Here is a 14,057-nt window from a genome sequence, read left to right on the forward strand (position 1 = left end):
GGAAATAACGGCAAAAGAGTCGGCTGTACGAAGGGAGACACCCAGAAATTGTCGGATGGGGGAGCATCAGGACAAGAATTGCCCCTGCTCGTGGGCTTCCGCCGCTGCCGGCCGAGACCCAGAAGCGCCGAGCCTCGGCCAGAGCCGCCTGCCAGAGCGGGGAGTGGCCGCGGGAACCCCACGCTGCCTCTCTCCTGGCACCCACGTTGCGGTGCAAAGGCTGCTACAAGGGACAAATGCAAACTCCTCCGGGACTGCACCACAGTTGGCTTCCAAGCTCCAAACCCGTTTTCTTCGGGATGCTCTTTAAAAACACAAACCGAGAGTAGCGTTCACATAGTCATCCTAGAAGTGCTCGGAAAGTTTGTTCGCCTTTACCCTGTGAGGGTGGGGAGTCTGCCCGAGCTGGAACTGCTGGGACATTGCTTATCTTCACAGACCACAACAGGCTTAAGAGCTGGTATTTGGCAAACTGGGGCTAACTCACAGCTCCACCCTTTTTGAGAGGTGAAATTTCAAAGCAAGTGAAGTGAGCCCTAAAACCCTGCACCAAAAAGCTTTTTAAAAACATATCATTTATGTTGTTGATAAGTCCCCAGATTTTAGATTCCTACTTCCAAATAAACAGTAGACAAAACGATTAAAGCTATGTTATCTCAGTTTTTTTAAGTTGGTAATTAGTGAAGAGATACTGGCATGTGGCAGAAGTGAGATACATCATTGTGTGGGTGAGAGGGAAAGTAAGAACGTTTCACTGGTATTCATTTAGGGTGATGAGACTAATTATTTTGTACTCTGCTGTCTATCAGTTACGAGTAGCATTACCAGCTCACGTCAATGAAATCACGATGCCAACCTGTTTAAGCACATTCACACAACACAAACGCTTAGAGTTCCTCTGAGGCCAGTGGAAGTTCATTGACAGCAACAGATTTGGCCTGACAGATAGAGCTGATATTTCAGCCATTACCCTGAGGGCTGTAGCATCCCTCTTCTTGTGTGTGTTTTGATACCTGATTTTGCATCTTCTGTGGCTCAAATGTGCTCCAAAACCTGCTGAAGTCAATGCAAAGCCAGTGGCAACAGAGTCTACTGCCTTATTTATTGTATTTTGATGTGGAATTATGCAACTATTATTTACTACTTGCTTATAGTTAGACTACTATCAAGCTAGCGAAGTGTGATTTTTTGCGTGTATAAATAGCCCTTGCAAAACATAACACAGATATCAGAGTGTAATATAAACCCACAGCATGAATCATTCCTCTCTTAAGACATGCATGGAAAAGGAAGAGGTTACCAAGCCCTAATCAGAGACAGCCCCATCTCACGTACCATATGGCACAGGGGCAATTTTTCTTCCATTATGTTCCGTTTCCCCTGGTTAAGGTCAATAGAAGAGTGCAAACACAACCTTGAACTGATAACAGCTCTGATCTGTTACTGAATGAAGAGACGATAACCCTAGGAAAGAAAATGGTGATGGGAAATGAAGTTACCTGCTGCTCCACAGGGTTTTCTCTCAGCTGGTTTTCAATTGCTCTCCACAAATCCAGCCCTGTATTTAGTGTTGGATCTCACGTCTCCTCTCCCCAACATGCCACTGTCAGGAAAGGAAAGGCACAACTAAAGAATCATGCAGTGCTACTGCAGTTTCTACTACTGCAGCTGTTCAGGACAGGATGATGATAGAGCTGGTGATATCTACTACTCCAGCTCAGGTAGGAGAGCGTCAAAAATACTTCTTTTGGGAGCCTTTAAAACTCCAGCCCTCTCTCAGGGGTTTGGGCACTGAGCAGAAGGTGATGCTAAGCACCATGAGCTTACCCTCTGCCTGTTTCCAGGGGCAGCTGCTGCTGCTGTGAGCATTGCTCTGTGCCCCAAGGGTGGCTGGACCTCATCAGCTCTCCGTGCTGGGAAGTCCTGCTTCTGCCAAAGGGCTCAGGGCTCTGGGCTCTGCTCAGTCCTCCTGCGGGTATTTAAAACCCACAAGTAAGCACTCGCCAAACCCATTGGGAACTGCAGCATTTTTCCATGTCTGTATGTCAGAAACATCCACAAAACCTCATAGAAAATGAGACAATGTGTAATTTAATGGTACCGTAATATTTAATGTACCATCTGCATTAAATTTGGTTGAAGGAATTTTTCAGCCCAAGCATTAGTCAGAGCTGTGATGCAGTGAAATTTCCCCCATCTCTCCTCCCCTCCAGCAGAAAGCCTCCTCAAACACTGCCTAGTTCCCTGCTGCTGACCCGAGGGCCTGTGTACCTAGGGTTTTCCCTGGCACTCTGCAGCTCTGGTCTTCTCTTCCCTCTAATTGCAGCTCCTTTTAAACATTTATCATACAGCCTCATTTACTTTCAATCACAGCTTCCTCTTTCTAAATGAGTCCTTCTCTCCCCATGAACTGACCATCAGGAGGTGTCTGTAAAGAAAGAATTCCCCAAGTTTTCCCTTAGAGCCTTTCTCAATCCTGATTTAAAAGAAAATAAAATTAAAACCAAGCCATCATGTATTCCTGTAACCTTCTCTGGGCTCCAGAGTAGTTGGACAAACAGGGTGTCTCCCCCAGTTTTATGTCAAAACATACTATTTTGGATCTTGACAGCCTTCCAGAGAAAACAACACGGCAGGACTGAAACAGGGTTAGGAATGAGAGGGGGGAAAAATGAAACCCGGCCTAGATAAAACCGTAAGTATTGTCAGTCAGCAGGAAAGAAAGCAGGGACTCAAACATTTTTGGCAGGGTATCCAAGGGGCGGGAACGCAGGGCATGGGGGCAGACGGCGTGGGTTGTCTCCCAATTCCTCACAGAAATGCAGACTTCTTGTTGCACTTTTCCTCCTCCAGACAGTGCTTTGAGATCCTCAGCAAAAAAGCTCTAAGTGCATCATATAAAATGTTTTTATTAGTCTATCAGGTGCATGATTACAAGATCTCATTTTATAGCCACAAACAGCCAATAATTACCTTAGCATCCCATTAGCCCTAGCCTTCAACCAGAATATTTGCTGAGGAATTTGTCCACACTCAAAAAGCAGGCCACTACCTCAACTTGGACAAAGCAGTTTGGCACATTGCATTCAAGTCCATAAACTTCCAGTCTAGAGGTGGCTTAATTAGCAAGCTGCCCTGTTAATTTTTCATGGGGACTACCATGTCTGCTAATTTGCTAAGCAGGGGCTGCAGAGAGAGCCCAGAGGCTGCCTCTTCAACTCTTGGGTGCTGTAGCAGGCAAGTGCTTGCCCATCCCATCACTGCTTGCCCACCCCCTTACTGTCCACACACCCCACTCCTGCCCACCCTGTTACTGCCCACCCACCCACCCACCCTGCTAAAAAGAGCTGTTTTCTCCCCCTGCCTCTCCTGCACACAGGTATTTGATACAGGAGGAGCACTGCTGGCGTGCAGTGCTCACACTGCCCGGCTGTGGTGTGGCCTGAAGCTCAAGCAGCCACACGGCTCCTGGGCCAGCACTGCCCTGCTGCGGTGCCAGGCGGTAGCGGCTGGCTCTGGGGAGAGTGCAGGAGCAGCACTGATTGCTGCAGGGGAAATGAGGGGAGTGCTGAGGCAGCCTGAGAAGGAGAAATGAGAAAAAGAAGGGAAAAAAGCAGAGGTAAAAGAAGAGTGGATAAGGGAGGTGGTGAAAGAAGCAAAGATACAGAACAAGAGGAGGGGGGGAAAATGCATAAATGGCAGAAAATAGGGAGGAAGAAAACTAATGGACTTAAAATCCATCATGGGATTAGCAGAGAGAGGGAGAGCGATTCCTGTTGGCTCAGGAGGTGCTGAGCGGCGGGAGGGGTGCAGAGGTGCTGCTGGGGGCCTGCTCCGAGCAGCAGATTGTGCAGCAGGGCAGTGGTGCTGACACAGGGAAGAAAAGACCCTGCATCTTCAGAGTTAATAAAAAAAGCTTTCAGACCTCAGCAAGCTGACTAAATTAGGCAGAATATAAAGGTGCTGTATTATTTCTCAATACAGCAGTGGTATGAAAGGAGGCAATGGAAAGCTGCTGTGTAATCCAGGGCTTTCAGGTGTACTTCAACCAAATGCTCTCCTGGTTTCAGCAGGTTAACTTCATTAAAGGCTCCATCTACCACTTTAATGTTCACTGAAACCTCACTGGGTAGGTATATTAGGCAGAAATAAGCCCCACAAGATGATTGCATGCTGTTGTTTGGCACAGTGAATGGACCCAGAGGGGGAAATGGAGGAGGGGAGGGGGACACACAGGCTGGAAGGACAGATCCTGAATTGCTTTAGTGTGCCAGCAAGCCTGTCCCTTTGCTAAGCAAATCCCCAAGCCTGCAGGGAGCCATCCCTCCAAACCCCATCTCCACAAATAACCTGCTTGGTTCCTCTTCGCTTTGACATGCTCCTTCTCCACACACCCACTGGTTCCCCAGCTTGTTAGGAAGGTGGTGATTTCCCACAGCTTCTCCTCACTTGCAAAGAGGAGACCATGGAGCTGTAAAGGCCATCTGTTCCTCCAACAGACCCTGGCAATTCTGTGGGCTTTGCTATTGAGAGCTTTGACTGCGGCTTGAGTTTCTTACCCCACTGTTACTGGGGGGCGCAGTTAAGACTCTAGAAAAATCAAAAAACCTCTTGTGTGAGGTGACCCAAGCTCTGCATGCTCACCTGCTAAAAGCACCCAAAATGGCCCACTGACTGTGGTTGCTACCCACAGAGCAGCACATGGTCAGCTTCATTCTGGGGAAGATCCAGTTGGACCACACTCCAGTTTGGGTCAACAGCAAATTTTCCACAGACAGCATTAGAGGGACACATTTGTGGACCTCTACCCAGTTAGAGCCACAAACCAAGGGCCTCATTTAAAACCTGCTGAAGCTGGTGGGAGTTCATCCATCAACTTCACTGATGGCTGGAAGTGACCCAAGTGGCTGAGTCCTGCAAAGCCAGCACGATGTCTTTAACTGGAAGTGCTGCCGTAGCCTTCCGCTGGGCTGGCTTCCATGGTGTGCCATGGTCTGCAGTAAGCACTTACAGGGCTGTGTGCTCAGTGCTAGAAAGGGCCATGCCACCAGTCTTACTAAAACACCTCCGTAAAAATACACAAATTCTTAAACCAGCAAGTCACTTAGACCCCCCTTTGCCTGAAACTTGGCAAAAAAAGTTCTTAGGACAAAAGTTATTTCTCTTCTCCTATAAACAAAATGCCATTACCATGCTTTGGCTCTCGGCTTGATACATTCTGGCAAGAAAATGCATGTGTGTATTTTAAAGGGATTTCTCTTTTGCTTATCATGGTTTAGCTTTTGACCTCACCCTCCTTCCCCCTCCCTCCCTCCCCATCCCAGGCACATTCCAGTGTGACTTCCGTGGTGGTGGTGGTGGTGTTGGTACGTTGCACAGCCCTCCCAGCAATTGGGGTTAGCAGTTAGCTCCCTCCAGCAGATAGCACATTCTTCTGGAGCATTGTCATGGGGGAAAGCCTCGAGCTGTGAAAGGTTTTCTTTCCCTTTTAATCTTTTCTTTTCTTTGATGTTCAGTTTAAAATAAATTATTGTGCCTTATATTTATTATGGTACCTGGCTGTGCAAGGACCGGGACCTCTCTTCTGTCCAAACACAGACTCAGAGACAGTTCTTGCCTCAAACAGTTTACGATCTGAAGAGACAAAGCAGATGAAAACCAAGAGCCAGATACAATATGGATGACAAGCTTGTGGATTACTTTAGCATTTAGTTAAGTTGTAAACTGTGTAGGGAGAGATTGCCATTTGACTATGCCTGTGCAATATCAGAGGTAGGAACTTCTGATGCTGCTGAATTGTTGTTTGGAGATGGTTTTTAACACAGAACACTTAGGTGAGGATGTCCCACAAAGTCAGTGATTCCTAAGGGAATCATTGCTTTTCACTTGACATCATCTAGCATATGTCAGTGACCTCAAAAAGCAATCACATAACAGAAAAAGCCATGCATAATCTGCTAATAAAAGACAGATCAGAACAGATCTAGAGAATTCCAGCTGATAGCTGGAAGCCAGGCTGAGCTGTGTTTTCATCATGGCCAAACACTCCTGTGTTTTGAGAACATTGCAAAGCATGTTTGATACTGAATTTACATACATGTTTACCTTCCTAAAAAGTTCTTAGTGGCAGTAGGATCTTGCTGAAGACAGCTCTGCTGGATGTATCAGGCTGAAGATTGTCTTCATAATCCTCCCTTTGACATAAGCGCACATCTCAAGTCAGACCTCACATCTATGCACTTCCTAGAAAAGAAATCCATAATCTTGGAGGAGCCCTACCCTGCTCCCCTTCCCTTTCTGTGAATGTTTGGAATCAGAGTCATCACCCTTTCGTTCTGGGGATGGGGCTGCTTCCTTATCATTGCAGAGAAGATCTTTTTTCCCAGGATGGGTCACCCCTCTCTCCTCAGGATCCTGCACACAGACCCCATTGATTTTTTAGTGTAAATTCTTATGGAAATCAACGGTGCTAAGGCTGCTTCACAGTCAATAGGGTGGCCATGAAGCCCATGCCTCAAATAACTGCACCAAATGGTCCTCCAGGGAACTGGGATTGCAGAACAACAGTCAGGAAGCAGCTAATTTTCTGGGCAGCTTCTACAGCAGGGCAGTGAAAACACTCTTGTGCTCAGCCGCCTTCGCAGGACATTAGGAGCACGTGGTCCTCTGCAAACTAAGGCTGTGCGTCTCAGAAGTTCAAACCTAGAGCTTGGCAGCAAGAATCTGCTGAAGTAAAAAGGTGCACTAGAATAGCTATTATCAGACACTCTGAAATTGGGGGTGGCTTTGCGGCCATGAAGCTTCAGATTTGGAGGATCAGTAGGGCCTGTTGGTCATTCTGAGCCAGAGATGTGACCCAAGACCCACCCCAGTGTAACCCTGTGGGCAGTACCAGACCCTCACCAAACTTTGTTTCCTTTCCATGTCAACAAAATGGGATGGCTGATACCTTTTCCCTCCCACCCCCCTTATCTGAGTTCTTTGCTTGATGTTGCACTCCTGACTGGTCTCTCCCCATGCACAGCACAGTGGATTCAGTGGTTACTGTAATACAAACAATCCTCAGGTGCAGGTTTTTCTTTTTCCTCCTCAGTGTGCTGCATTTATCACCATCAACCATAAGCCCAGCACAGTCAGGCTTCTCCTTGCTCTCAGCACCTGAGAACATGTGGGTTCACAAATCTTGCTATTAATAATACATTGTGCAAAGTGGGTACAGAGCTCAAAGTTTTCCATGTGTGTGCTGCAGTTTGATTTTAACTGTGGGTATCATTATCATCAAAGAGACTGAGGAATGGCAGCTTTTAGTTAAACAAATGGAAAGCTGTATTTAGTCTCTTTTGCCACATTGTGATAGGAAAGAATAAAGGCTTTTAAATATATTTTACAGCTGCCGTTTCTTAGGTTTTTCTGTCTTACAATAGTCTCTGTGGTTCTGACTGGGAAGTTGTTGCAAAAGCTTTTTGTTTTTAGGCTCCTATTGAAATAATACATATTAATTGTCTCATTCCTGAGTTTTTTGTTGCGATGGGAATTTCAGATGGGGAGTGAAGGGGTGAGCTGTAAAGCATCAACAGCTGAGAGAGGATGTCCTGGGTGAGTAATGAGAGAAGGGGCCTAGGTATCACACTGCTAGCAAAGTGTGAAGGAGAAGAGGGGTCTTCCTTGAAAGTGAGAAGACATTGGCAGAGGAGCCCAAGGGTCTTTGTAGGAAGCAGGGCAGAGGCAGAGCTGGGAAGGGGGAGCTGAAGATGCTCAGCAAGGAAGCCAGGTGGGAGCAGGGAAAGCTGCTAGAAAAGAGCAGCATTGAAGTGTAGTCTTTGATGAGAAAAAAAGAGGTGGACTTATACTGTGGCCACCAGAAATGAATATCAATGAAGCAATTAGTTTTGTGAGCAATAGGACAAATGACTGCTGCTTTCCTAGAGGTGCTTTGCATGTGTTTGGAGTCATGGATGCATAATAAAGGTTGAGCTCAGGCTTTTCCTGACAGGGTGGCACTGACATGGTACCTCTGTCTCGACAGCTGTTTTTAGAAATCTTGCAGGAGATTTGTATTTCTGATGCAATTGTCCAATGGTTCAAAAGTTGCTGTGGCAGCAGCAGAGAAACATATTGTCACATACCATCTATAAGCCTCTTCCTTACACATTTAAGCTAAAGGTATATATGTATATCCTAGTACTTGAAACACAGTGCTATCCCAAAGGGCTACAGGTAGTTTAGGAAAGCCATAGTGATTGCAATTACCCCCACTTTACATGACACAACACAGGAATACTAGACCCATTCCAGGCAGAGCAAAGGCCCCCGTGCTCCTCACCACCACTCACCTCAATCCTAGGTGCTCTAAGAAACAGTTTGACTTTTCACCTGCTGAAAAACATGAAAGCAGTGGCTTTTTCTTCCAAGTGCTCTAACACATTTGAACCAAAGGTGCCCAGAGATGTCCATGTGAGCTCCCTCCTTCTCTCTGCTGAGTCCCACAGCACAGCCACAGGTGGCTGTCACCCAGCGGAGACTGGTTACAGTGCTGATGCCAAACAGAAGGTGAGCAACAACGAAGCCCCATCTGTTAAACACATGAAAGGTGAATTAACATGAGTTCAAGCCAAGTACTGAAATGTAGCTGTGAATCTGAAAACTTTGTTCCAAAGAAACAAAGCTCCACTTTAAAATAAGTCCAAAAAATCCCATCCTGCTTCCATTGAAGTCAATGGCAAAATTCCCACTGCTTTAACCAGGAACAGAATCAGGCCACTTCCAGACAGATTTACAGCCAACACATGCTGTAATGCTTGCATACTGCATGTGCTTACTTCTATTTCCAGCCATGTTAAAAAATTATAGCAAATGCCTATGGATTTGTGTGTATGAGTTATTGTGCTGCTAATGAGAGGAAGAATTACCCGAACGTGGTTTAGATGGTTGTCCGTTGCCAGCACAGATGAAATTGCTGGGTCATCCACTGGCCTTATATTGCTGTTCATCCTATTAGCATTTCCATTAGAATTATTGCAAAACGTAACTCAATTTCTTTTTTTTTTTGTGGATGTGGGGACTGACACAGACTGTGTTTGCAATTAGTGCTGCTAAGGAATTGGAACTGGAGCTGAAGGCACACTCCCATGCCACACTGCAGCCACTAACATGACACTGCTCTGACAGGAGCACTTCTTAACTGGGGCAGTAGGAGAGGTTCTAAGTATAGAAACAAACAAAAATGACTTCTTCCAGCTGAAGGCCTCTACACATAAAGCATGCACGCTTGTGCACTAGAAAGCTTTGCCTAATTCATTCCCACATACTCCTTGCTTTGGGCAGCTGAATCCATTCCTCATAAATGTTAAGAAGTTTGGAAAAACAAGATCTGTGTGAGGTTTAGACTGCAAAGTGCTGCCTGCAACCAGTGGGTTTCTCAGAAGCTGCTGTTTGCCGGCCTCTTTGGTAACTAGGCCCCATATTCTTTGAAGCTATCATTACAAAAAAAAAAGAAGAAAATAATCTCATGGATGAAGCCTCCCTCCCCTCACTCCTCCCACTTGGAAAAAACCACCATCTATTGTTTTCCTGTAATTGATCAAGCATAAACATTCAGCTCTACAGTTTTACGACTAATCACTCTACTTCTAAGACACGTGTTCGCCGCTATGCAAGGCACCAGCTGCTGTCATTCCAATGGATATTAATTTATATTGTCTCCCACTCCCGTCCTCCCTGTGAGGATGCACAAAGAGAGTGGGGTGGTGGCGGGGGCTTTAGATGAAGACATCTGCTTGAAAGGCAGACAGTAGCCATGCTGCCGAGATTGCACCTGGACTTTCACTGGAAAATCAGACACACTAGTTGCTTCCTAGCACTCCAGGCTTCGGTACTCACACAGGGTTTTGACTACAGTTATTTACTTATTTACCTGTCTCCAAGGGAAATGAAATGTCTGGAGAGAGGGAGTGAGGCAGATTTCAGGAGCAAACCAAAGCTGACTGAAATAAAATATCACAGACATGGTGGTGCAGCAGCAGGGGGGGAAGGCGGGTGAGGAGGGGAAAGAGGAAAGCTGGAGCCTCTAATTTTGTCCCCTAAAATGATGGTTGGCTATGCTGAGCTCCTCTTTGGAGAGGCTAGCAAGTGTCCGGGCTTGCGTGCAGGATGAACCCGCCATCTGTAGCCTTGGGAGGAGGAGCTGGAGGGGAAGAGGACTTGTTGGTTGTCCTTCTGTTGGACCCCACAGAGAGAGACAGAGCTCAACGCTGTGGCTTGAGCCAGTGACCCTGCAGCAACATACAAATTTTGTGTCCCCCTCACCTGCCAGTCACCTCCCAATAATTGAACTAAAAAGCACAGCAAACAAATTCACAAGCTCTCCCTCTCTGCAGTGATGATCTCAGCCCTGCACACAGTGGGCACTTGGGAGGATCACAAGCCACGAGCGTCTGGTACAGACCTCCTCTGGGACTGTTGCAAGCTGCTTCTCCTTCATCCGGCCCCCCCGGGTAAGTCCTGTGCACAGGGACACACGGGGGGTAATGGGCTCTCGTAGAACAGCCTGTTCTGCTGAAGCATTCAGATGCCATCTCCCAGAAAAAACAAAGCTGAGGGCTTGATTGTAGGGGATATGAAAGATTTCTTTCTCCTAAGAGCAGGGCTGTTTCCCAGTCGTGTTTGCTAATCAAATACCAATGTGACTGGGGTCACATTACACTATGGCTGTCAGCTCTAAGTGCATTCTGTATTTTTCATGTCCCATCCTGGTTTGCTGTGCTGTGTTGCTGTTTCGCCCCAAGAGGCAGCACTAGAAGACTTTTCCGTACCATTTGCTTTGTGAATTTGCTTGGAAGCCCTGACCGAGGCTTGGATCTGGTCCTGTCACATCCCATGCAAATGACTAAGGAAACATTTACTAAGCAAAGAACTTGGTTAAGCAGTTGCTCTGTGGCATTTAATTACACCAGTAAAAAGCTGAGGAACAGCAATGTGCTGTTCAGATGTGAGGTGCTGTTTGCCCATGGTTTTTGCAGCAATTTTTCAAAATAGAGAACTTGTCTCAAACTGGAGATGTATTTCACTCTTTAAAATAAAGTTTTACTCTTGTCTTGTGTCCACAGAGATATGAAAGCTTGGCATTGTTTTTTATAATGTCTGAGCTAGGAGGGTTTCTGAGACAAATCTAAAAATCCTTTCCTGTTATTACATTACATGCCTGAATTCCCACTGCTATATACCACAAGAAGTCATTTACCCTCTGCGAGTTGGTGTAAAATACTACTTCTGATGCAGAATTCATATCTAGGCATGTTTTATTTTTGCCCAAGGTAAATGAGAATGTGGGTGCAGGTTGGAAAGGACAGCTTTCTTCCCTGTTTTTTTCATTAGCTTAAGCCAAACCTAGTGATTCTTCTGGCAATTGCCTCAGAGCCTGTAGTTATGGGAGGTTACACAAGCATCTCTTTCTGCTTTGCAAAATTTACTTTGTTCCCTGAGGTCATGGTTTCCCTCCTCTACTCTCCCTGCAGGTTTCCAGAGATCTCTGCTTCCCCAGGGACGCGCTGGTTGCAGGGCACCAGCAATATGTAATATCAGTGTTCCCTTTACATATATAACCTCAAATAAGTCAAGATATTTTGGGACAGAAAAGCTATTTTTAGCATCCCTGTTCCTTGGCCACAGCCACTGTGAGGAAGAAGCTGAGGAGCACTGACCGCTGTGCCTAGACAGTTTTGATTGACGAGTCCCACTGAAAGCTATGACTCCTCAAAGATGATGCCAGGAAGTTATATATTTTAACAGACGCTCACCACCCCCTTCTTTTCTATAAACAGAGAAGACATCTCGAAGGGGCAGGCTGCAGATGGGATTGTTTGTCTCTCAGTGATACTCATATCCCAGGTTGAAGTTTCATGGGTAATTGTACCCAGGCCACTGGTAAGTCAATATCTCTGATGTGGCATCCATTTAAGGGGCTGCTTTCTAGCTGCGCTCTTGGGCAGAGACCTAAGGTCTCGTGGCAGATCAGGGAAGACTCGTATCTTGTGGTCTCATGTTCCCCAAAACTCTTCCGCTGGATTTCCCAGCCCATTACACCTTCTGTCAAGGTTGTCCAGATTTCTAAGAGCTCTGAGCCAGATGATATTGGGATGATTTACTGAGGGTGTGAGATGACACACTGGCAAACATTTCCTTGTGACCTTGGCCACTCAGCTTGAAAAGAGCTTGGGGAGTGAGAGAGGCTATGAAGCATGCACAGCACAAACTTCCAGTGCTCCAGCCTGTTGGGGAAGATGAAACAGGAAAGCCTTATAAATATGATTGCCTGACAAAAGATTTTGGGAATATAAAAACATACAAGGCTATTCCATCTATGTCTGCACAGAAATCCTCACAGAACATACATATATCAAAGGGAGAAGTAGATTTTAAAAAATATATTAAATAAACTCCTAGATGTAACCTGGGACCAGAATCTCAGAGCTTGCCCACACATAGATCTATATATTGCATCTATGGAATACAACTCTGTGTAGAAACCTGTATTTGAAACAACAGTTTATTTTTCTTTCTTTGCCTACCCTGCTTTTTGGAGTGCCAGTGATTTTTGTGTTCAGCCAGTGTTTCCCCCCATGCAGGAGATAAGCAAGGGTCTCTCCCACTTGAAAGGGCTGTGTTGTGTTTGTAAAGATCTTGGAGAACTCCTGTCTCCAAGTGCCAAATAATCTCTTTTTTGCTCTCACTTCCAAGCACCACAATTCTGTGGGCCAAATACAAGTTACTTTTACACATACTGCTCAAGGGAGAGTAAAAGTGCAGCTCAGATCTTCAAGCCCTTTTCTGTGCATACATGGTTCCTTCCTGCTCTGGGGCTCTTCTGCAGGAGGCACTCATGTGGGTCAAGCTATTGGGGCACCAAGGCTTTGGGGCCACCTGTCTTATGAAGGCACAGAACAGCTGTAAAACACCTACACTGAACACTTTATCCAGCCTCCATCCAGGACCATCAGTTAATCACAGGATCAGCAGTTGCTGGCACCACTGAGAACCATCCCTTGACATGCAGAGTCCCCAGCATCTCTAATGGCAGAATGAAAGGGGACAGCTTGACCTTCCAGGAGACAGGAAAATTCCCAAGTGCCCATGACCATGGCCAGACCATCCAAGTGCCCAGGAGAAATGGAACTGGAAAATTACCTTCTCTGCCCTTCCATCACTCTCCTGTCTAGCCACTGCTGCATCTCAGCATCATTCCACTTGCACCATGGCAAAAGGCATGATATGAGACCAAGAAGCCTCTTTCACTGGCTTCTCCTAGCAGATGCAGATGAGTAAGTGGCAGAAGTAGAGGAATGTGCTGTGATGCCTGGCACTTAGGGGCTCGGAGTGGACATGGCCTTGCTTGAGCCAGGAGGGGTCAGGAGGAAGGATGTGCCTCAGGAGGCTCCCACATTGCTTCTTAGACAGAGGTGAAGGACTGCAGAAAAGACAAGTGTAGGGCTGGGAGAGGGCCAGGCACAGTTCTGCAGCAGGAACCTCTTCCTAGTCAGTCTTCAGCCATGCTAGCTTGCATGCTTGACCCTGGCTGATCAAAGCCTCAATAGGACATTGCCCTCATCTTCCTGCCCTGTCACTGCCAGCGGGGGTATGAGTTATTTGTCTTTTGTGTTTGAGGACCTCCTCCTGGGGACACCGTCTTCCCTTTAATCAAATAATCAGATGTGTTTATTGTTGTGGAAATCATGCCCTCCCCTGAAATGCCTGAGCAGCAACAGCTTCCTGGCTTTGTCTGCAGGCCTGCAGCCTGGATCCCACCTCTCTCCTGGTGTGGCCTGGGGGGCTGCGTGGGGGCAGCCAGCCGCTCACTCAGCCAGTCCTGTGTGTGCTGTGTCCCCAGGAGAGGGGACCTCTGAGGGGACCCTAGGAGACAAAAGTAAAAATGTACCCACACGAGGGTTACTCTCTCCATGGCCAACCTCTGTCAGGGGAAAATCAGGTACATCCCAAGAGGAGGTTTGCATTTGGAGCAGATAGTATGTCACTGGGACACATGAGTAAAGGGAGAGCTTGTT

At 46.6% G+C, this 14,057-nt stretch overlaps 1 long non-coding RNA gene across 1 annotated transcript; it reads right to left on the reverse strand.

The window, feature by feature from the left end:
- Positions 1-1,834: 1,834 nt before the first annotated feature.
- On the reverse strand, positions 1,835-14,057 carry LOC108447033. Its single transcript, XR_001862396.1, has 4 exons — positions 8,334-14,057; positions 6,106-6,243; positions 5,556-5,634; positions 1,835-1,969 (listed from the first exon to the last, which is right to left on the reverse strand). It is a non-coding gene; the product is annotated as an uncharacterized LOC108447033 (long non-coding RNA).

The sequence above is a fragment of the Corvus brachyrhynchos genome, unplaced genomic scaffold (genome assembly GCF_000691975.1).
Source record: "Corvus brachyrhynchos isolate BGI_N302 unplaced genomic scaffold, ASM69197v1 scaffold255, whole genome shotgun sequence".
In the NCBI taxonomy this organism is placed as follows: domain Eukaryota; kingdom Metazoa; phylum Chordata; class Aves; order Passeriformes; family Corvidae; genus Corvus; species Corvus brachyrhynchos.